The sequence below is a fragment of the Ornithorhynchus anatinus genome, chromosome 1 (genome assembly GCF_004115215.2).
Source record: "Ornithorhynchus anatinus isolate Pmale09 chromosome 1, mOrnAna1.pri.v4, whole genome shotgun sequence".
NCBI classification, from domain to species: domain Eukaryota; kingdom Metazoa; phylum Chordata; class Mammalia; order Monotremata; family Ornithorhynchidae; genus Ornithorhynchus; species Ornithorhynchus anatinus.
The window spans coordinates 35,525,938-35,547,843 of record NC_041728.1 but is presented as its reverse complement, the minus strand read 5'-3'; the positions used below and the strand labels follow the sequence as shown (position 1 = coordinate 35,547,843).

General features: G+C 44.3%; 1 protein-coding gene across 3 annotated transcripts in view; it reads right to left on the bottom strand.

The window, feature by feature from the left end:
* RGS6 (regulator of G protein signaling 6) overlaps positions 1-21,906 on the bottom strand; it is a 386,017-nt gene that overhangs the window by 263,055 nt on the left and 101,056 nt on the right. The gene's annotated exons all lie outside the window — the stretch shown is intronic.

Sequence of the window (21,906 nt, the reverse complement as noted above, 5' to 3'; positions counted from 1 at the left end):
GGTGGGGCAAATATTCATTCATTCATTCAATAGAATTTATTGAGCGCAAATATCATTCGTTCATTCATTTAATCTTATTTATTGAGCGCTTAGTGTGTGCAGAGAACTGTACTAAGCACTTGGAAAGTATAATTCAGCAACAAAGAGGGACAGACCCTGCCCACAATGGGCTCACAGTCTAGAAGGAGGGAGAAATGAGAGGAATGGATATTGATAGGAAGCTGTAGTAATTTATAAAGGAGGGGTACATCTCCTCCAAGAGGCCTTCCCAGATTAAGTCCCATTCATCCTCATCTCCCATTCCTTTCTGCGTCACCCTGACTTCTTCCCTTTATTCTACCCCCACCCCAGCCCTATCACACTATGTAGATATCTATTTATTTTTTTGTATTGATGTCTGTCTCCCTGGTTCTAAATAAACTCACTGTGGCCAGGAAATGTGTCCCTTCATTGTTGTATTGAACTCTCCCAAATGCTCAATACAATGCTCTGCACACAATAAGTGCTCAACAAATGTGATTGAAGGAATGAATGAAGGCATGATCTCCCGCAGTCTCCCAAAAGTTTCGGGGGAGGTGATCAACACCTTGTCTGTGACCCTCTTCCACACAAAGAATCCTCAAGGGGACAAGAGCCCGAGGCAAAATATTAATTCCCTTGGCCTCTACCCACATCCAGCTGCCCAGAAAACTGGAAAGACAAACTGAATCCCCTCTGCAAATTTGCTGGAGCATGGCCAAGTGGAATGAGCACAGACTTGAGAGTTAGAAGGCCAGGGTTCGTATTCTGGCTCTGCTACTTGCTTGCTGTGTGACATCGGTGCCTCGGTTTCCTCAACTGTACAATGGGGATTCAATACCTGTTCTCCCTCCTACTTAGACTGACCCCCCCACGTGGGATGGGGGCTTCATTCATTCAGTCGCATTTATTGAGCACTTACAGTGTGCAAAGGACTGTACTGAGCGCTTGGGAGAATACAATACAACAACAAAGACATATTCCCTGCCCACAATGAGCTCACTGATTATCTTTTATCGAAAAATACAACCGATTGACTTCATCGATTGATTTTATTCATTCCATCGCTTAACACAGTGGTCGTCACATAGGGAACAGTTATGAAATACTGCAATTATTATTAATATTATTATTATTGTCATGACTGTACCAGTCCAGGGAGACAAAGCAACGTTAACCCTCTAAATTCTGGCTGGGCAGACCTCAGCTTTAGTCTCAAGGTCACTATGTTCATTCATTCAACCATATTTATTGATTGCTTACTGAATAAAAAATACTGTACTAAGCGCTTGGGAGAGTACAGGTCAACAGTAAACAGACACATTCCCTGTCCTCAATGATCTTACAAGTCCAGCAGCTCAGGAGACAGGCTCTGAGCTCGAGCATGTTTGCAATGACTAGGAGTCGTCACTTTAAAAAAAATATGGTATTTGTTAAGTACTTACTATGTGCCAGGCACTGTATACTAAGCCCTGGAGTAGATACAGGCTAATGAGGTTGGACACAGTCTCTGTCCCACATGGGATGCAGTGTCTTAATCCCCGCTTTACAGATGAGGGAACTGAGGTCCAGGAAAGTAAAATGACTTGCCAAAGGTCGTAGAGAAGAGAAGTGGCGGAATAAGGATTAGAACCCATGACCTTCTGACTCTCAGGTCCGTGCTCTCTCCATTAAGCCACATCCAGTACCCAGTACAGTGCCTGGCACATAGTAAATACACTAAAAATAGAATAAATAACTAAACAAACAAATAAACAAAAACATAAAGCAAAGAAATGAATAAATGAAGAAGCAAATAAAAAATACACAAGTAAGCAAATAAACAAATACATAAATAAGCAAATAAGCAAATAAATAAATAAATAAATAAATAAATAAAATCCCAAGTTCTCCCCCCATTTAAATCTTAAATCAGCCTCTGGAATAGAGAAAAAAGTTTCGTATTATTCTTTGAAAGTTGTGTTCTATTTTGGCTGTGAATTTGGTAATGAAGAATTTTGGATATGAAGTTGTGCCTTATTCCAGTCTATAGGGAGAAATCATCCAGTCAGTGTTAATCAAGCCTTTTCTCTTCTTCTTTGTGCTACAGGGTCTCAGCTGAAGTTTCACTACTTCAGTTTCCCCCAGGAACATGGAAATCTGAAAGGAAAAATATTTAGAGCGGTAGGTGCTCAGCACGTCAAGCAAGGAAGAGCATGAGCAATGAGTTACTCACTGAGCACCATAAGTGAAAACAGCAAATATTCAGTTACATATGCCTGCTGAAAGTTTATCTTCAGCTTCACCTAAATTGAAGATAATGGACACTGGAGACTGTGGGAAATTTGAAAGTAAAGTCCCCTGAGGCTGGCACTGGCATTAGACACACAAAACTATTATAATTATTATTAGCCATCATTGTTACTAATAATAGCAATAATGATAATACTAATGATAATGAGAGTGGTATTGGTTAAGCCCTTTACTATGTACTAAGGGCTGGGTGTGGCTTAGTGGTTAAAGCACAAGACTGGAAGCCTCTGAAGGGCCTAGGTTCTAATCCCAGTCCCATCACTTGTCCGATGTGTGACCTCTGGAAAGTCTCTTCACTTCCCTGTGCCTCATTTACCTCACCTGGAAAATGGAGAATAAAACTGTGAGCCCCATGTGGGACACGGACTGCCTCCAAACTGATTAGTTTGTAACCACTCCAGCACTTAGTACTGTGTTTGGCAACATAGTAACTGCCCAACAAATACCACAATTATTATTATTACCATTCTGAATAAGCAGATGAGACAAAGTCCTTTCACCACATGGAACTCACGGTTTAAGAAAGAGGGAGAACAGATATTTTACACTCCTATATTAGAGATAAGCTAACTGAGGTGCAGAGAAGAGAAGTGGACTTGCCCAAGATCACCCAGCAGGCAAATTGCAGAGTCAGGATTAGAGCCCAGGGCCTCTGGCTCCTAGGCTCATGCTCTAGTCACTAGGCCACGGTGCAGAATAACTGGTTGTATTTAAAAGGATTTGCCTAATAAAGAATGTTAGACAAATGGATAAAGGGATTTCCCCAATATAATATTCTTTTTCTAATGCTCTCAAAATTTGTTTCGGCTTAAGTGGCTTCCTTCCCCTCCCTTTCAACATACGAAGCATTTTGACTGACTTGAAGAGAGAGATCAAAGCCCATTTCCATTTTGCATTAGGTAATGAAAGGTACCAAGCATTATCACAGATCTATAGTATGGTAGCTCAAGGTGCCTTTTCACTAGACTCTAAGCTCCTAAGAGGGCAGGGATCACATCTAACAACTCTATTACAACATACGCTCCCAAGAGCTTAATACAGTGCTCCGCACATAGTACGTGCTCAGGAAATACCAATGATTGTCGGATTGATGGATTTTGAACAGGTTGTGAAAGCTGACACTTGAAAAATTAAGTATTTTACATGTAATGCTCACCTATCCCTACCTCTGGCCCGGAAGAACCTTCTTCCTCAAATCCGCCAAACTAGCACACTTCCCTCCCTTCAAAGCCTTACTGAAAGCTCACCTCCTCCAGGAGGCCTTCCCAGACTAAGTCCCCCTTTTCCTCTGCTCCCCCTCTCTCCCCATCTCCCCAACTTGTTCCCTTTGCTCTACTCCCCTCCCCGTCCCCCAGTACTCGTGCATATATGTACATATTAATAATTATGATTCTATTTATTTTCATTAATCATGTGTATATATCTATAATTCTTTTTATGATGCTACTGATGCCTGTTTATTTGTTTTGATGTCTGTCTCCCCTCTTCTACACTGTGAGCCCATTGTGGGCAGGGATTTTCTCTATTTGTTGCTGAATTGTACTTAGTGCAGTTCTCTGCACACAGTAAGCGCTCAATAAATACGATTGAATAAACTGAATGAATGAATTAAATAATCATTCAAAGTAATTCATTAACAGTACACGGTTACATTGCTATTTGATAATGAAATAAATTATACTTCCCAATGTTGTCTACATTATTTTGGTCATTTTAATTTTTAGATGTTATGACATATTACTGCATTTCGTATTATTTCTTTTGGGAAACGACCCTTTGTTTAAGGTTCTTTCTCTGACACTCTCTGTTCATGGAGCCAGTAGCTATTGTAGCTATACATACTAGTAATGCTAGTTCTTTTCTTCACATACCATAAAGCCAAAAACTCTTCACAGCAAAGCCTGTCGGCATTCCTTCCTCCAAATCAATCAGCAACATTGTTAAAAGGAGATGTGTTGCCCGAGGGTGCTTACAAAACCAGACTCACAAGAGAAAGGTGGGAGGATATTTGAAAAAAAAATCTGACAAACTCTATATGCTTTGAGTAGATGAACTAAATCTTCCTGATTTTTATAAACCAAGTTAATAAAAGCAGTGCACCTAGTGGATAGAGCACAGGCCTGGGAGTCAGAGGGCCTGAGTTCTAATCCTGGCTCTGCCACCTGTCTGATGTGACCTTGGGCAAGTCACTTAACTTCTGGAAGTCTCAGTTACCACATCTATAAAACGGAGATTAAAATGGTAAGCCCTATTTGGGACAGGAACTATGTCCAACATGTTTAGCTTGCATCTTACCCAGAGATTAGTAAAGTGCTTGGCACATAGTAAGTGCTTAATACTATTGTTACTGTAATAATGATTATCATTAAGTTGGGGAGAGGAAATGTTTCAACAGAAAAGTATACATCATGGCAATTTAGGATTTCTGGAATATTCTAGCATCGTATAAAACAGGTGTGGTAGTAAACACCTACTGTGTGCTAAATACTGCAGATACAGGATAAGCAGAGAAAATTTAGGATTTCTGGAATATTCTAGCAGCTTTTAAAACAACTGTGGTTTTAGCTAAGCACCAAGTGTATGCAAAACACTGGAGATACAGGAAAATCACACCCAATACAGTTCCTGTCCCATATAGAGCTAGCATTTTTAAGGGGGATGGAGAACAATTATTTAATCCCCATTTTACTGGTGGGGTAAGTGAGGCAGAGATGCATTAAATGGCTTGCCCGTGGTCACACAACAGGCAAGTGGCAGAACCAGGAGGAAAACACAGGTTCTTTGATGCCCAGTTCTGTACACTTTCCACTAGCCTATACTGCTTCTCATGGGAATTAGTGTGGTCTTGAAGAAAGAACATAGGTCTGAGGATCTTATCTCAGATAGGGCCTCCTCTCTCTCTGACTGCTCATTTTGTCTCTTTCACGGGCTCCTCCTCTGCTCCACACTCCCTAACTCTGGGGTCCCTCAAGGTTCAGTTCTGACCCCCCTTTCTACTCTCCATCTACAACTACTCCATTGGAGAACTCACTCAATCCTGTGGCTTTAGCCATCGTCTCTACGTGGTTGACTCCCAAATCTACCTCCCAAGCCCTGATCTCTCTCCTGTTCTGCAGTCTCATATTTCCTCCTGTCTTCAGGACGTCTTTACTTGGACCCCAAATTTAGCACCTCAAATATAGCATGCCCACAACAAAACTAATATTCCCACACAAACCCTTCGCTCCCCAACTTTTCCATCACTAAAGAAAGCACCACCATATTTCCTGTGTCCCAAGCCCACAACCTTGGTGTTAACCTTGACTCTTCTCTCTCATTCAACCTACAAATTCAATCCCAGTTCTGCCACTTGGCAGCTATGTGACTGTGGGCAAGTCACTTCACTTCTCTGTGCCTCAGTTACCTCATCTGTAAAATGGGGATTAAGACTGTGAGCCTCATGTGGGACAACCTGATTACCCTGTATCTACCCCAGCGCTTAGAACAGTGCTCTGCACATAGTAAGCGCTTAACAAATACTAACATTATTATCTGTTACCAAATCCTATCAGTTTAAACTTCAAAACATCTATAAAATCCAGCCATTTCTGCCCATCAGGACTGCTACCACATTAATCCAAGTGTTTATCTTATCTCATTTGGATCACTGCAACAGTCCCCTCGCTGAACTCCCTGATTCCTGTCTCTCCTCACTCCAGTCTATACTTCACTCTTCTGCCCGGATCATTTTTCTACAAAAACGTTCAGGCCCTGTTTCTCCATTCCTCAGAAACCTCCGCCCCACCCTCAGCCCCACAGCACTTATGTATATAATAATAATGGTACTCGTTAAGTGCTTACTATGTGCCTAGCACTACTGTTCTAAGCACAAGTTAATCAGGTTGGACACGGTCCCTGTCTAACATGGGGCTCACACTCTTAATCCCCATTTCATGGATGAGGTAAAAGTGTCCACATCTCCACAAACAAAAATGCCTCACCATAGGCTTTAAAACTGTCAATCACCTTGCCCACTCCTATTTCACCTTGCTACTCTCCTACTGCCACTTGTCAGCTGTGTGACTGTGGGCAAGTCACTTAACTTCTCTGTGCCTCAGTTACCTCATCTGTAAAATGGGAATCAAGACTGTGAGCCTCACGTGGGACAACCTGATTACCCTGTATCTATCCCAGTGCTTAGAACAGTGCTCTGCTCATAGTAAGTGCTTAACAAATACCAACATTATTATTATTATTGCAACCAACCCACACACTTCACTCCTCTAATGCTAACCTTCTCACTGTGCCTCAATCTCACCTGTCTCGCCACCAACCCCTCGCCCACATCCTGCCTCTAGCCTGGAATGCCCTCCCTCCTCAAATCCGACAGTTACTCTACCTGCTTTTCAAAGCCTTACTGAAAGTACATCTCCTCCAGGGAGGCTTCCCTAAGCCCCACCTTTTTCTCTTCTCCCACTCCCTTCCATTTCACCCTGACTTGCTTCCTTTGTTCTTCCCCTATCTCAGACCCAAAGCACTTATGTACATATCTGTAACTTTTTTACATATTAATGTCTCTCTCTCTCTCCCCCAGTCTAGACTGTAAGCTCACTGTGGGCAGGGAATGTGTCTGTTTAACACTGTATTGTATTCTCCCAAGAGTGTAGTACAGTGCTCTGCATATAGTAAGTGCTCACTAAATAAAATTGAATGAATGAATCTACCTGAAGAACTTATTCTACACAGAGCTTAGAACAGTGTTTAACACATGGTAAGAACTTAATAATAATATGATAGCCATATGGACTAGTAGGAAGAGGGCAGACCTGGGAGTCAGAGGACCTGGGTTTTAATCCCAGCTCTGCCTCTTGCCTGATGGGTGACTTAATTAGAGCACAACTGTGCTTTATTCCAATCAAACAACTCCATTATCCATCAATAAGTGGTATTTATTGAGCACTTATAATGTGCAGAGCACTGCATTAAGCAGTTGGGAGAGTACAAACCAACAGAGTTGCAGACACATTTCCTCTATTCTTTCAAACTTCCTACGTTACATTTAGGTTTTTAACAAAGCTGCAAAAAACTTAGAGGCATTGTAGAACAAAATGTAATAGTGTTTAGCAATTTGTAAGGCAGTCTAGTTTTCACTGGCTCTTTTCCAAGTGCCATGATATAAACCACATAATGATGACATTAATAGGTTTTGCTATGTAACACTATCATATATTGGGGCGTAAAAATAAATCTTTGAGATTAGATGTCAGTACTATACTGATGTCTAAAAAAAGAACCTTTCAACTGAGAGAAGCAGTGGAGACGGAAGAGTGGGGAAACATGTCCTGAGTGTTTCTGTAGAAAAACGATTCGGGTGGCAGAGTGAAGTGTGGACATATCAGGACAAGTCAACTTCTTCCTCAAAAATCTCCACTGGTTGCCCATCCACCTCCAAATCAAACAAAAATTCCTCATCGTTGGCTTTAAAGCAGTCCATCCATTACCTTGCCCCCTCCTACCTCACCTCACTTCTCTCCTTCTACAACCCTGCCAGCATACTTCACTCCTCTAGTGTTAATCTTCTCAACTGTGCCCCATCTTGCCTATCTCGCAGCAGACCCCTGGCCCATATGTTGCTTCTGACACGAACGCCTTCCTTTCTCAAATCCCTCAGAAAATTACTCTCTAACTCCCCTTCAAAGCCATCTCAACCAAGGCACATTTCATCCACGAGGCCTTCCCAGACTAAGCCCCACTTTACCTCTTTTCCCACACCTTTCTCTGTCACTCTGACTTGCTTCATTTGCTATTCCCCCAACTACCAGCCCCACAGTACTTATGTATAGATGTGTAATTTTATTTATTTGTATTGATATCTGTCTCCCCACCTGTAGACTGTGAACTCATTATGGGCAGGGAATATCACTATTGTTGTATTGTACTTTCCCAAGTGCCTAGTACAGTGTTCTGCACACAGTAAGCACTTAATACGATTGAATGAATGAATGACCAGAGTAAGGAGAGTCGGGAGGCTGATGCAGTAATCCAGGCAGAACAGGATGAGTTATTGTATTAATGTGGTAGCAGTTTGGATGCAGAAGAAAGGGACAATTTTAGTGATACTGTGAAGATGGGACCATGAGAATTTAGTAATGGATTGAATATGTGGGTTGAATGGCAGAGAGGAGTCAAGGATAACACCAAGATAATGGGCTTGTGAGGCAGGAAGGATGGCGGTGCCATCTACAGAGTTGGGAAAATCAGATGCAGCATGTTCTAGTGGAAAGAGCCCAGGCGTGGAAGTCAGAGGACCTGGGGCTCTAATTCCGGCACTGCAAAATGCTTGCTGTGTGAATTTAGGCATGTCACTTCACTTCTCTGGCCTGGGACACCCTGTTTTCATGACCAGGCCATTACTTTCCCCATCTTCAAGGCTTTTTGAAGGCACATCTCTTCCAAGACACCTTCCCTGACTAAGCCCTCATTTCATTCATTCAATAGTATTTATTGAGCGCTTACTATGTGCAGAGCACTATACTAAGCACTTGGAATGTACAAATCGGCAACAGATATTTCTGTTTTCTGTTCATTTCCTCTTCTCCCACTCCCTTCTGCATCGTTCAGCCCCAGAACGCTTTTGTCCATATCCATAATTAAAGTATTTATATTAATGTCCACCTTCCCCTCTAGACTATAAGTGGTTTGGGCAGGAAATGTGTCTGTTATATTGTTGTGTTGTACTCTCCCACGCGCTTAGTACAATGTCCTGCACACAGTCCGTATTCAATAAATACGAGTGATTGATTGATCGATTCTCTGTACTTCAGTTCTCCTGTTCTTCCTCCTACTTAGACTGTGAGCCCCATGCAAGCCCCATGCAGGACAAGGACTGTGTCCAACTTAAATAACTACCTAAATAACCTAATTATCTACCCTAGTGCCTAAAACAGCATTTGATACATAGTAAGTGCTTAACAGAAAAAAACACCCAGAAATAGTGAAAGTAAACCGTCATTCCCAAAAGTGCTAAAGATTGCTGATCACATAAGTTTTTGTTTAATGGTATATGTTAAATGCTATATAGCCTACGCACATATACAACCCCACCCACCTCACCCCGCCTTCCTGCAATACAAAGGAACCTCGGAAGTCTTCCTAAATTTGATGGAGCTGCATAATAAAGAATTATGCTTAGTTCTTGAATTAAACAATTTAATGAAAATTAAACACTCATGGATAAATGCCAATCACTTTCGAATTATCTACTGTTATTGCACATTTAGGAAAGTGCATTAGAGAACAATTCAAAGTTAAGGGATCACACTAAACTTTCTAATGAAGTTATTTCATTCATTCAATCATATTAATTGAGCACTTGCTGTGTGCAAATCACTGTACTAAATGCTTGGGATAGTGCAGTGTAATAGACACATTCCCTGCCCTCTACAATTTGACTAATTGATTTGACTAATTTTCCCTTAGAGAAGCAGCATGGCCTAATGGAAAGAGCACTGGGACTGAGAGTCCAAGGAGCTGAGTTCTAATCCTGGTTCCCGCTGCTTGTCTGCTGTGTGTCCTAGGGATAAGTCACTTCATTACGCCTCAACTACCTCATGTGCAAAATGAGGATCGATTCCAGTTCTCCCTCTTATTCCCCCAACTCCCAGCCCCACAGTACTTATGTATATATGTGTAATTTTATTTATTTGTATGATATCTGTCTCCCCACCTGTAGACTGTGAACTCATTGTGGGAAGGGAATATCACTGTTTATTGTTGTATTGTACTTTCCCAAGCAACTAGTATAGTCTTCTGTTCTTGGGAGTACCAAGATGGACCTGAATAATTTATATCTACCCTGGCACTCAGTACAGTGCTTGACACTTAGTTAGCACTTAACAAATACCACAAGTATTAATGAATAATAATAATGACGGTACTTGTTAAGCACTTTTTATGTGTCAAGAACTGTTCTAAGCCCCCTCTCAAGGGTCACACCTGGAGAGTTTCCAGTATTCTACCAGTCTAGACTACAGGAAGGAGAGTCAGGCAGAGGGCTACCCATTCCATTCCTAGCTTGGACAGTGGCTATCGAGTGGAAGGCCATCTGCTGCCAGTCAAAACTCTCCTGTGCTGGGCAGCAGCGGCATGGGAGACAATCAAGGGCGAAAACTCAAATTTACTGCGTGAAAAGAGGCAATGGAAAACCACTTCCGTATTTTCACCAAGAAAACTCTATGGATCCACTACCAGAACGATTGCAGGTGGAGGTGGGGCATTCTGGGAGAGATGTGTCCATGGCATCTCTATGGGTCAGAGATGTCTCGCCGGTGTAAGACAACACTGTTCTAAGCACTGGGATAGATACAAGCTAATCGATGACACGCAGATCTACATCTCCGCCCCTGTCCTCTCCCCCTCCCTTCAGGCTCGCATCTCCTCCTGCCTCCGGGACGTCTCCACCTGGATGTCGGCCCGCCACCTAAAACTCAACATGAGCAAGACTGAGCTCCTCATCTTCCCTCCCAAGCCCGGTCCGCTCCCAGACTTCTCCATCACCGTGGATGGCACGACCATCCTTCCCGTCCTGCAGGCCCGCAATCTCGGTGTCATCCTTGACTCGTCCCTCTCGTTCACCCCACACATCCTATCCGTTACCAAGACCTGCCGGTTTCACCTCTACAATATCGCCAAGATCCGCCCTTTCCTCTCCACCCAAACGGCTACCTTACTATTACGGGCTCTCGTTATATCCCGGCTAGACTACTGTGTCAGCCTTCTCTCTGACCTCCCTTCCTCCTCTCTCGCCCCGCTCTGGTCTATTCTTCACTCCGCTGCCCGGCTCATCTTCCTGCCGAAACGATCTGGGCATGTCACTCCCCTTCTTAAACAACTCCAGTGGTTGCCTATCGACCTCCGCTCCAAACAAAAACTCCTCACTCTAGGCTTCAAGGCTCTCCATCACCTTGCCCCTTCCTACCTCTCCTCCCTTCTCTCTTTCTACCGCCCACCCCGCACGCTCCGCTCCTCTGCCGCCCACCTCCTCACCGTCCCTCGGTCTCGCCTATCCCGCCGTCGACCCCTGGGTCACGTCCTCCCGCGGTCCTGGAACACCCTCCCTCCTCACCTCCGCCAAACTGATTCTCTTTCCCTCTTCAATACCTTACTTAAAAATCACCTCCTCCAAGAGGCCTTCCCAGACTGAGCTCCTCTTCCCCCTCTACTCCCTCTGCCATCCCCCCTTTACCTCTCCGCAGCTAAAGCCTCATTTTCCCCTTTTCCCTCTGCTCCTCCACCTCTCCCTTCCCATCCCCACAGCACTGTACTCGTCCGCTCAACTGTATATATTTTCGTTACCCTATTTATTTTGTTAATGAATTGTACATCGCCTTGATTCTATTTAGTTGCCATTGTTTTTACGAGATGTTCTTCCCCTTGACGCTGTTTAGTGCCATTGTTCTTGTCTGTCCGTCTCCCCCGATTAGACTGTAAGCCCGTCAAACGGCAGGGACTGTCTCTATCTGTTGCCGACCTGTTCATCCCAAGCGCTTAGTACAGTGCTCTGCACATAGTAAGCGCTCAATAAATACTATTGAATGAATGAATAATCGAGTTGGACAGAGTCTCTGTCCCCCATGGTGCTCAAAGTCTTCATCTCCATTTTCCAGATGACGAAACTGAGGCCCAGAAAAGTGAAATGACTTGCCCAAGGTCACACAGCAGAGAAGTGGCTGAGCCACAGTTAGAACCCAGGTCCTTCTGACTCCCAGGCCCATGCTATTCTCTAGGCCACACTTCTCTAAGCAACATTCAAACTAGCGGCCATTTAGAATGCACAGCCAAAATGAAAATGGCATCAGATGGTACAATATTTTCAAATGATTGCTCGGTACTTATAATAATATTGTTGGTGTTTGTTAAGTACTTACTATGTGCCAAGCACTGTTCTAAGTGTTGAACACTGTTCTAAGTACTGATTTGTTTGTATTCTTCCTTCCCAATGCTTAGTATAGTGCCTGGCACATAGTAAGCACTTAACCAATACCACAATTATTATTATTACTATTATCTCACCTCCAACCTCTCACCCACCTCCTGTACACCCTCCCTCTTAGCCAACAGACAATCACTCCTATTGTTTTATTGAAGGCACATCTCCTTTACGAGGCCTTCCCAGACTGAACCCTCATTTCCTCTTCTCCCATTCCCTTTGGCACTTAGATTTATACCATTTATTCATCCCACCTTCAGCCTCATAGCATTGATGTACTTATCCATTATTCATTTCTTTATATCAATATCTGTCTCCCCCTCTCGACTGTCAGCTTGTTGTGGATAGGGAATGTGTCTACCGATTTCATTATATTGTACTCTCCCAAGCACTGTGTACAGTGCTCTGCACACAGTAAGCTCTCCGTAAATACGACTGATTATAGACAAACGTCTTGTTTGTAAGCAAAAATGAAAGTGCAATAAAAATTAGTACAGCAACATTGAGTTAGTTGCTATGGAAAGTATGCCCAGTGGGTTAAGGCTATACTGAATAGATTCATCTTTTGAAAGGGGTAGAAATTCATCTTTTTTATCAAATTTTTACAATCCCAAAGCACCAAAAGCTTCCTGTTTGTCTCTTCCGATTTATATTTTTAAAGCACAAACACACATTGGGTGAGGAGGAAACTGTAATAATTAAAAAAAACACCCAGCAGTATAGGACAGAGAAAGTGGACCCACAGGACATCAGAATTGAAAACTTAGCCTTTAAATAAATCATCAAACAGGAGCTTGCATGGGTTTTGGTTTGTCCAAGATGCATTACCATCACACTGCAGCTCAAAGAGGACAAGCCCTGTACATTTCTATTGCCTGGCCTATTCCTTGGAGATCTATCTTTCCACCACAAGATTGGGGTGGGTTAATAATCTTCACCTTGGATGAAAATCTATGGAGAACTCTTCATAAAGTTTGAGCGTGTCTCATGGATTTTAATACAAAGTCATCCTTTCAAGAAAGACATCCAATTCTGCTTAGAAAATTCAGCGTCTCAAATAAAAACCATGAGATTACTAAGATTCAAGCAGTTAATAGATAGAGAACTATATATAGATGTAAAAACCCTTTGAAACACCTTTGGTCTCAAACAGGGATTTTCCAAATTGCCATCAACCCTTCTCATACCTTTGATTTTCAAAGCCGAAAAGCTGGAGAGGGAGAGCATAAGCAACAGCTGCAGTGAATTGTGCCCCTTCTCCACTTTCAAGCCACCCGCCTGAAGTCAAAGATTAAAGTCAAAGATTGGAAAAGCAGGTATTGAGCAGAAACAACAGGTTTTTCTTCACTTGACAATCTGAGATCCCAGGCAATTTTATTCAGGGCTTTTATTGTTCATGGGTGAAAAAGGAAAAATGCTAGCCAATTAAAAGAGAACAACTTTGACTCTATTTAATGAATAAAGGTCCCTGTGATCTCTTTATTATCTTCAAAGCATTACCTTTCAAGTTTGCTTTCCTGGTCAACAGATCAGATTTTCTAGACCCTCTGGACAACAAAGATTTTTGAAAAAGTACATTATATTGAGGATAGAAAGTAGCATGACACCAAAATATATCTGGACTATTTGATTTTATAAAAAATGTAATTGCATAAAGGGAGAGAGCAGGTTGTTCTAGACAGATGACAATTTGCCATTATGTACAATTCCCATAATATCATCTTCCCTCTATGCAAATAAATATATCTACCCATTTGATTGCACACAGTGTATTTCTGCTTTGAAGCTTTTTCCATCTGTGTTTGAAATCTCTGTAACTAACTGTTGGTACTCTTAAGGAGCAAACACCTGAATCCCTAAAACAAGCCATCAAAAATTAAAAAACTAAATTAGTACTAGTCAAACTACCTAATTTAAGTCACCGACACTCCAGTTATTCATTCATTCAACAGTATTTATTGAGCACTTACTATGTGCAGAGCACTGTACTAAGCGCTTGGAATGTAAAATTCGGCAACAGATAGAAACAATCCCTGCCCCATGATGGGCTCACAGTCTAATCCCGGCTCTGCCGCTTGTCAGCTGGGTGACTGTGGACAAGTCACTTCACTTCTCTGTGCCTCAGTGATCTCATCTGCAAAATGGGATGAAGACTGTGAGTTTCATGTGGGACAACCTGATGACCTTGTATCTACCCCAGTGCTTAGAACAGTGCTCTGCACATAGTAAGCACTTAACAAATACCAACATTATCATTATTATTATTATTATTAATCAGGGGAGACAGACGGACAAAAACAAGACATCAAACAGGTCTATGCTGGAAGGTGTTTAGTTAATAATCAGTACCCTCCTCCTGTCCTGACAGTAAGCTCCTTGTGGACAGGAAATGTATCTTCCAGCTCTGTTGTACTGTACTCTTCCAAGTATTTACTACAGTGCTCTGCACATAGTAAGCGCTCAATAAATACCTTTGGCTGATTGGTTGTAAGATCCCTGTGAGCAGGGAACATTCATTCATTCATTCAATAGTATTTATTAAGCACTTACTATGTGCAGAGCACTGTACTAAGCGCTTGGAATGTACAAATTGGCAACAGATAGAGACAGTCCCTGTCCTTTGATGGGTTTACAGTCTAATCGGGGGAGACAGGCAGACAAGAACAATGGCAACAGAGTCAAGGGGAAGAACATCTCATAAAAACAATGGCAAATAAATAGAATCAGGGTGATGTACATCTCATTAAACAAAATAAACAAAATAAATAGGATGATGAAGATATATACAGTTGAGAGGATGAGTACAGTGCTGAGGTGGTGGGACAGGAGAGGGAGAGGAGGAGAGGGAAAGTGGGGGAGAAGAGGGTTTAGCTGTGGAGAGGTGAAGGGGGGCTGGAGAGGGGAGAGGGAAAAAGGGAGGAGCTCAGTCTGGGAAGGCCTCTTGGAGGAGGTGAGCTTTAAGTAGGTATTTGAAGAGAGGAAGAGAATTAGATTGTCTGAGGTGAGGAGGGAGGGCATTCCAGGACCGCGGGAGGACTTGGCCCAGGGGTTGACGGTGGGATAGGCGAGACCGAGGGACGGTGAGGAGGTGGGCGGCAGAGGAGTGGAGCGTGCGGGGTGGACAGTAGAAAGAGAGAAGGGAGGAGAGGTAGGAAGGGGAAAGGTGTTGGAGAGCCTTGAAGCCTAGAGCAAGGAGTTTTTGTTTGGAGCGGAGGTTGATAGGCAACCACTGGAGGTGTTTAAGAAGGGGAGTGACATGCCCAGAACGTTTCTGCAGGAAGATGAGCCGGGCAGCGGAGTGAAGAATAGACTGGAGCGGGACGAGAGAGGAGGAAGGGAGATCAGAGAGAAGGCTGACACAGTAGTCTAGCCGGGATATAACGAGAGCCTGTAGCAGTAAGGTAGCCGTTTGGGTGGAGAGGAAAGGGCGGATCTTGGTGATATTGTAAAGGTGAGACCGGCAGGTCTTGGTAATGGATAGGATGTGTGGGGTGAACGAGAGAGATGAGTCAAAGATGACACGGAGGTTGTGGACCTGAGAGGCAGGAGGATGGTCATACCATTCACGGTGATAGGGAAGTCTGGGAGAGGACCGGGCTTGGGAGGGAAGATGAGGAGCTCAGTTTTGGTCATGTTGAGTTTTAGGTGGCGGGCAGACATCCAGGTGGAGACGTCCTGGAGGCAGGAGGAGATGCGAGCCTGAAGGGAGGGGGAGAGGACGGGGCAGAGATGTAGATCTGCATGTCATCTGCATAGAGATGGTAGTCAAAGCCGTGAGAGCAAATGAGTTCACCAAGGGAGTGAGTGTAAAGGAGAACAGAAGAGGGCCAAGAACTGACCCTTGAGGAACTCCAACAGTTAAAGGATGGGAGGAGGAGGAGGCACCTGCGAAGGAGACCGAGAATGACCGGCCAGAGAGATAAGAGGAGAACCAGGAAAGGATGGAGTCCGCGAAGCCAAGGTGAGTTAAGGTGTGGAGAAGGAGGGGATGGTCGACAGTGTCAAAGGCAGCTGAGAGGTCAATGAGGATTAGAATGGAGTAGGAGCCATTGGATTTGGCAAGAAGGAGGTCATGGGTGACCTTAGAGAGAGCAGTCTCGGTAGAGTGGAGGGGACGGAAGCCAGATTGGAGGGGGTCTAGGAAAGAATGGGAGTTAAGGAATTCTAAGCCGCGAGTGTAGATGACTCGTTCTAGGGTTTTGGAAAGGAAGGGTAGTAGGGAGATAGGGCAATAACTGGAAGGGGAAGTGGGGTCGAGAGAGGGTTTTTTTAGGATGGGGGAGACATGGGCATGTTTGAAGGCAGAGGGGAAGGAGCCATTGGAGACTGAGTGGTTAAAGATAGAAGTTAAGGAAGGGAGGAGGGCAGGGACAATGGTTTTTATAAGGTGAGCGGGAATGGGGTCCAAGGCGCAGGTAGGGGGGTGGCACTCGCGAGGATGGAGGAGATCTCCTCTGAGGATACTGGAGGGAAGGATGGGAAAGTAGGGGAGAGGGTTGGTGGGGGGAAGGGGAGAGGGAGGGGGGTTACTTTGGGGACCTCAGACCTGATTGTGTTGATTTTTGTGATGAAGTAGGTGGCCAGATCATTGGGGGTGAGAGATGGGGGAGGGGGAGGAACAGGGGGCCTAAGGAGAGAGTTAAAGGTCCGGAACAATTGGCAGGGGTGACGGGCATGGGTATCGATGAGGGAGGAGAAGAAGTTTTGTCTGGTGGAGGAAAGGGCAGAGTTAAGGCAGGAAAGGATAAATTTGAAGTGTGTGAGGTCGGCTTGGTGCTTGGACTTTCGCCAGCAGCACTCGGCAGCTCGAGCATAGGAGCGTAGGAGGCGGACAGAGAAGGTGATCCAGGGCTGTGGGTTAGTGGAGTGAGAGCAGCGGAGGGAAAGGGGGGCGAGAGAGTTGAGATGAGCAGAGAGGGTGCAGTTGAGAGCGGAGACCTGATCATCGAGAGTGGGAAGTGAGGACAGGGCGGCAAAGTGGGGAGAGATGCTTTTGGAAAGACGGATGGGATCAAGAGAGGAGAGGTCTCTGTGGGGAAGTAGCAAAGATTTGCAGGGGGAGGGAGTGTGAGAGATGGTTATGGTCAGAGAGAGGGATTTCAGAACATGTCTTCCACTGCTGTTGTACTGTACTTTCTCAAGTGTTCGGTACAGTGCTCTGCACACAGTAAGTGCTCAATAAATACCCCTGATTGATTCATTCACTGCTTGACTGTAAGCTCCTTGTGGGCAGGGAACTTGTCTGCCAATTCTGTTGCACTGTACTCTCCTAAGCACTTCGTACAGTGCTCTGCACATAGTAAGCACTCATATAACATTAATTGATTAGCTGACTAAGTGTAAGCTCCAAAAGGCAATTATTCTCACCTTCGAAGCCTTTATTGAAGGCACATCTCCTCCAAGACAACTTTCCTGACTTAAGCCCTCTTCTCCCACTCCCTTCTCCGTTGCTCTGACTTGCTTTCTTTATTCATCACCCCTCCCAGCTCCATAGCACCTTTGTACCTGTAGGCAATTTATTTATTTAAATTAATGTCTATCTCCCCCTCTGGATTGTAAATTCATTGTGGGGAGGGAATGTGTCTGTTTACTGTTGTACTCTTCCAAGCATTTAGTACAATGTTCTGCACACAGTAAGCGCTCAGTAAATATAGTGATTGAGTAACTGACTCCTTGCATGTAGGGAACGTGTCTACCAACTCTGTTGTATTGTCCTCTCGCAAGAGCTTCGTACAGTGCTCTGCATAGGGTAAGCCCTCAATAAATACCACTGATTGATTGACAAACGCCCCATTAGAAGCGTTGAGGTTTTGAGTAGCTTCTAGGGCCTAAATGGGCTCCACTAGTTCCCTCTTCTAGCCCTACCAGCCCACAACCATAGAGGATGAACTTCTTGCTTTCCCCACCTAGACAGCAAGCTCATTTTGGGGAGGGAACGTGTCTGTCATACTGTACTCTCCCAAGTTCTTAGTTTAGTGCTCTGCACACAGTAAGTGCTCAATAAATACGACTGACTGGCTGACTTTCCCTCAGGGGCCTCCTCATCTCTGTTGACATGAGAGTCAAAAGGAACTGGGTTCTAATCCTGACTCCACCACTTGTCTGCTGGGTGACCCTGTGCAAGTCACTTATCTGTGCCTCATTGATCTCATCTGTAAAATGGGGATTTAAACCGTAGCCCCACATGGGACATGGAATGTGTCTAACTTGATTTTGTACCTACCCCAGAGCTTAGTACAGTGCTTAACAAATACCATAAAAAAAATCAATCAGTGGTATTTAGTGCTTATTTTGTATGGATCATTGTACTGAGCTGACCACTTTACTGAATGCACGAGATAGTACAATTCAACAGAGTTGGTAGACACATTCCCTGCCCTCAAGAAGCTTACAAGACTTAGAGGGGAAGACAGGCATTAATACAAATTAAGGATATGTTTAATAAGTGCTGGGGGGCTGAGGGTGTTTGAACAAAGGGTGAAAATTCAAGTGCAAGGATAACACAGAAGGGAGTGGGAGAAGAGAAAAAGAGGACCTTGGGCTTAAATCTACCTACTTAGCAATCTATAAATGTGCTATCTGTCACAACTTGGAACACATCTAAAAGTTGATTTGAGGAAAGCTGATTTTCCCCCTGTTCTTAATTAATGACAGCTGAACTGAGCAAAGGGAACTAATGATAATCACTGTGGTGTATGTTAAATGCTCACTGGAGCTTGCAGTCTAAGTTTCACTAATGACTGCATGTGTTTTCTTACTCAAGGTTTATTCGGTGCCTTTGCGGAAATGCCACAAGGGTGGGAAGAATGTTTTACAAGGCTTCACGGGAAACATGTAACTATTCTTCCAACATAAAGCTGAGGAGGGTTAATGAGGAGGGCAAAAAGGTGTAGCTTCTCATTCTGTCCAACCTGATTAACCTGTATCTAACCCAATGCTTACTGGAGGACTTCCTTTTTTTGTGTGGTATTTATTAAGTGCTTACTTTGCGACAGGCACTGTACTTAAACCCTGGGGTGGATACAAGCTAATCAGGTTGGACCCAGCCCTGGTTCCACATAGGGTGCAAAATCTTCACCCCCATTTAGAGATGGGGTAATTGAGGCCCAGAAAAGGGAAGTGTCTTGCCCAAGGTCCCACAGCAGACAAGTGGCAGAGCTGGGATTAGAACCCAGGTCTTTTTGGGTTCCAGGCCCATGCTCTATCCACCAGACAATGCTGTTTATTCGTGCTTGGCATCTAGTAAGTGCTTAACAAATAAGTAGCATTGTTCAGTAAATAGAGCACAGGTCTGGGAGTCAGAAAGATGTGGGTTCTAAACCCAGATCCACCACACGCCTGCTGTGTGACCTTGGGCACTTCACTTAACATCTCTGGGCCTCAGTTACCTCAACTGTAAAATGGGGATTAAGAGTGTGAACCCCATATGGGACAGAGACTGTGTCCAACCTGATTAACTTTTCTCTACCCCAGTGCTTAGAACAGTGCTTGGGACATAGTGAGCATTTAATTACCATAATCATTAATTATTACCACAATTACAAATTCATTAACCAGGAGAAAGCACGAGTTTTTGTTTCCAGGAGATCAGTTCTGATACAGAGTCATCAGTGTGAGCATTCCCGGCATCGAAAGCCAAACCGTTTTCCCAGGTTCCCCAGAAATAGCAATCAGCCTCCATTTTAATCATTTCACGTACCACAGCACTTCGCCGATCCACTCTCTCCTCCATTGTCCCCAACCATCCCAACAAAGACCTGACAAAAATAAAGTCTGACCTGGGATGACTTGAGCTTCCTTTGAAGACGATGTGGAAATTAAACGCCAAGATGGAATTTGGGGTGGTTGGTGGGGGCAAAATACATTCCAATTGGAAAGGTTGCAGAGAGACAGTGAAGGTGTCTTAGCAGAGGGCTACAGTTTTGTCAATCCTCAGTACAGAAGCAGGAGGCTAATTATGGCCCTGAGCTGGCCACAGCAGAAAACCTGTCCCTGCATAAGCCCTCATTCCTCTTTTCCCACTCCCTTCTGCGTCGCCCTGACTTGCACCCTTTATTCATCCCTCCCACCCAGCCCCACAGCACTTATGTACATATCTGCCATTTATTTCTGTTAACGTCAGTCTCTCTCTCTAGACTGTAAGCTCGTTGTGGGCAGGGAATGTGCCTGTTTATTGCTGTATGATACTCTCCCAAGCACTCAGTACAGTGCTTGAAAACATAGTAAGCGCTTAATAGAGAAGCAGCGTGGCTCAGTGGAAAGAGCCCGGGCTTTGGAATCAGAGGTCATGAGTTCAAATTCCGGCTCTGCCACTTGCCAGCTGTGTGACTGTGGGCAGGTCGCTTCACTTCTCTGTGCCTCAGTTACCTCATCTGTAAAATGGGGATGAAGTCTGTGAGCCCCACGTGGGGCAACCTGATTCCCCTGTGTCTACCCCAGTGCTTAGAACAGTGCTCTGCACATAGTAAGCGCTTAACAAATACCATCATTATTATTAATAAATACAGTTGACTGACTGACCTGCACAGAGTCTCCATTCCCTCTTCTGCTAAACTGATCCATCGTGGCTTAAGGCCAAAGGACACAAGTTCTGATCATGGATCTCCCACCCGTCTGTTGTGTGACCTTGGGCAAGTCACTATACTTTTCAGTTTCCCCACCTTAAAATGGGGATTAAGACTGGGAGCCCAACATGGATCAGGGACTGCATCCAATCTGATTAGCTTGTGTCTACCCCAGTGCTTAGTACAGTGCTTGGCCCGCAGTACGCAATTAAGTACCACAATCAGGGACTGTGTTTGGCATGATTAGCTTGCATCAACCCCAGTGCTTAGAATAGTGCTTGACACAGAGTAAGTGCTTAACAAATACCACAATTCACATTATTCATAATTATAGTAATGCCATAATAATTTAATAATGGCAGCCTCCATTTTAATCATTTCACGTACCACAGCACTTACTCAATCCACTCTCTCCTCCATACAAGGTAGATATTCAATAGTATTTATTGAGCGCTTACTATGTGCAGAGCACTGTACTAAGCACTTGGAATGAACAAGTCGGCAACAGATAGAGACAGTCCCTGCCGTTTGACGGGCTTACTGTCTAATCGGGGGAGACAGACAGACAAGAACAATGGCAATAAATAGAGTCAAGGGGAAGAACATCTCGTAAAAACAAAGGCAACTAAATAGAATCAAGGCAATGTACAATTCATTAACAAAATAAATAGGGTAATGGAAATATATACAGTTGAGCGGACGAGCAGTGCTGTGGGGATGGGAAGGGAGAGGTGGAGGAGCAGAGGGAAAGGGGGAAAAGAGGGTTTAGCTGCGGAGAGGTAAAGGTGGGGTGGCAGAGGGAGTAGAGGGAGAAGAGGAGCTCAGTCTGGGAAGGCCTCCTGGAGGAGGTGAGTTTTAAGTAGGGTTTTGAAGAGGGGAAGAGAATCAGTTTGGCGGAGGTGAGGAGGGAGGGCGTTCCAGGACCGCGGGAGGACGTGACCCAGGGGTCGACGGCGGGATAGGCGAGACCGAGGGACGGTGAGGAGGTGGGCGGCAGAGGAGCGGAGCGTGCGGGGTGGGCGGTGGAAAGAGAGAAGGGAGGAGAGGTAGGAAGGGGCAAGGTGA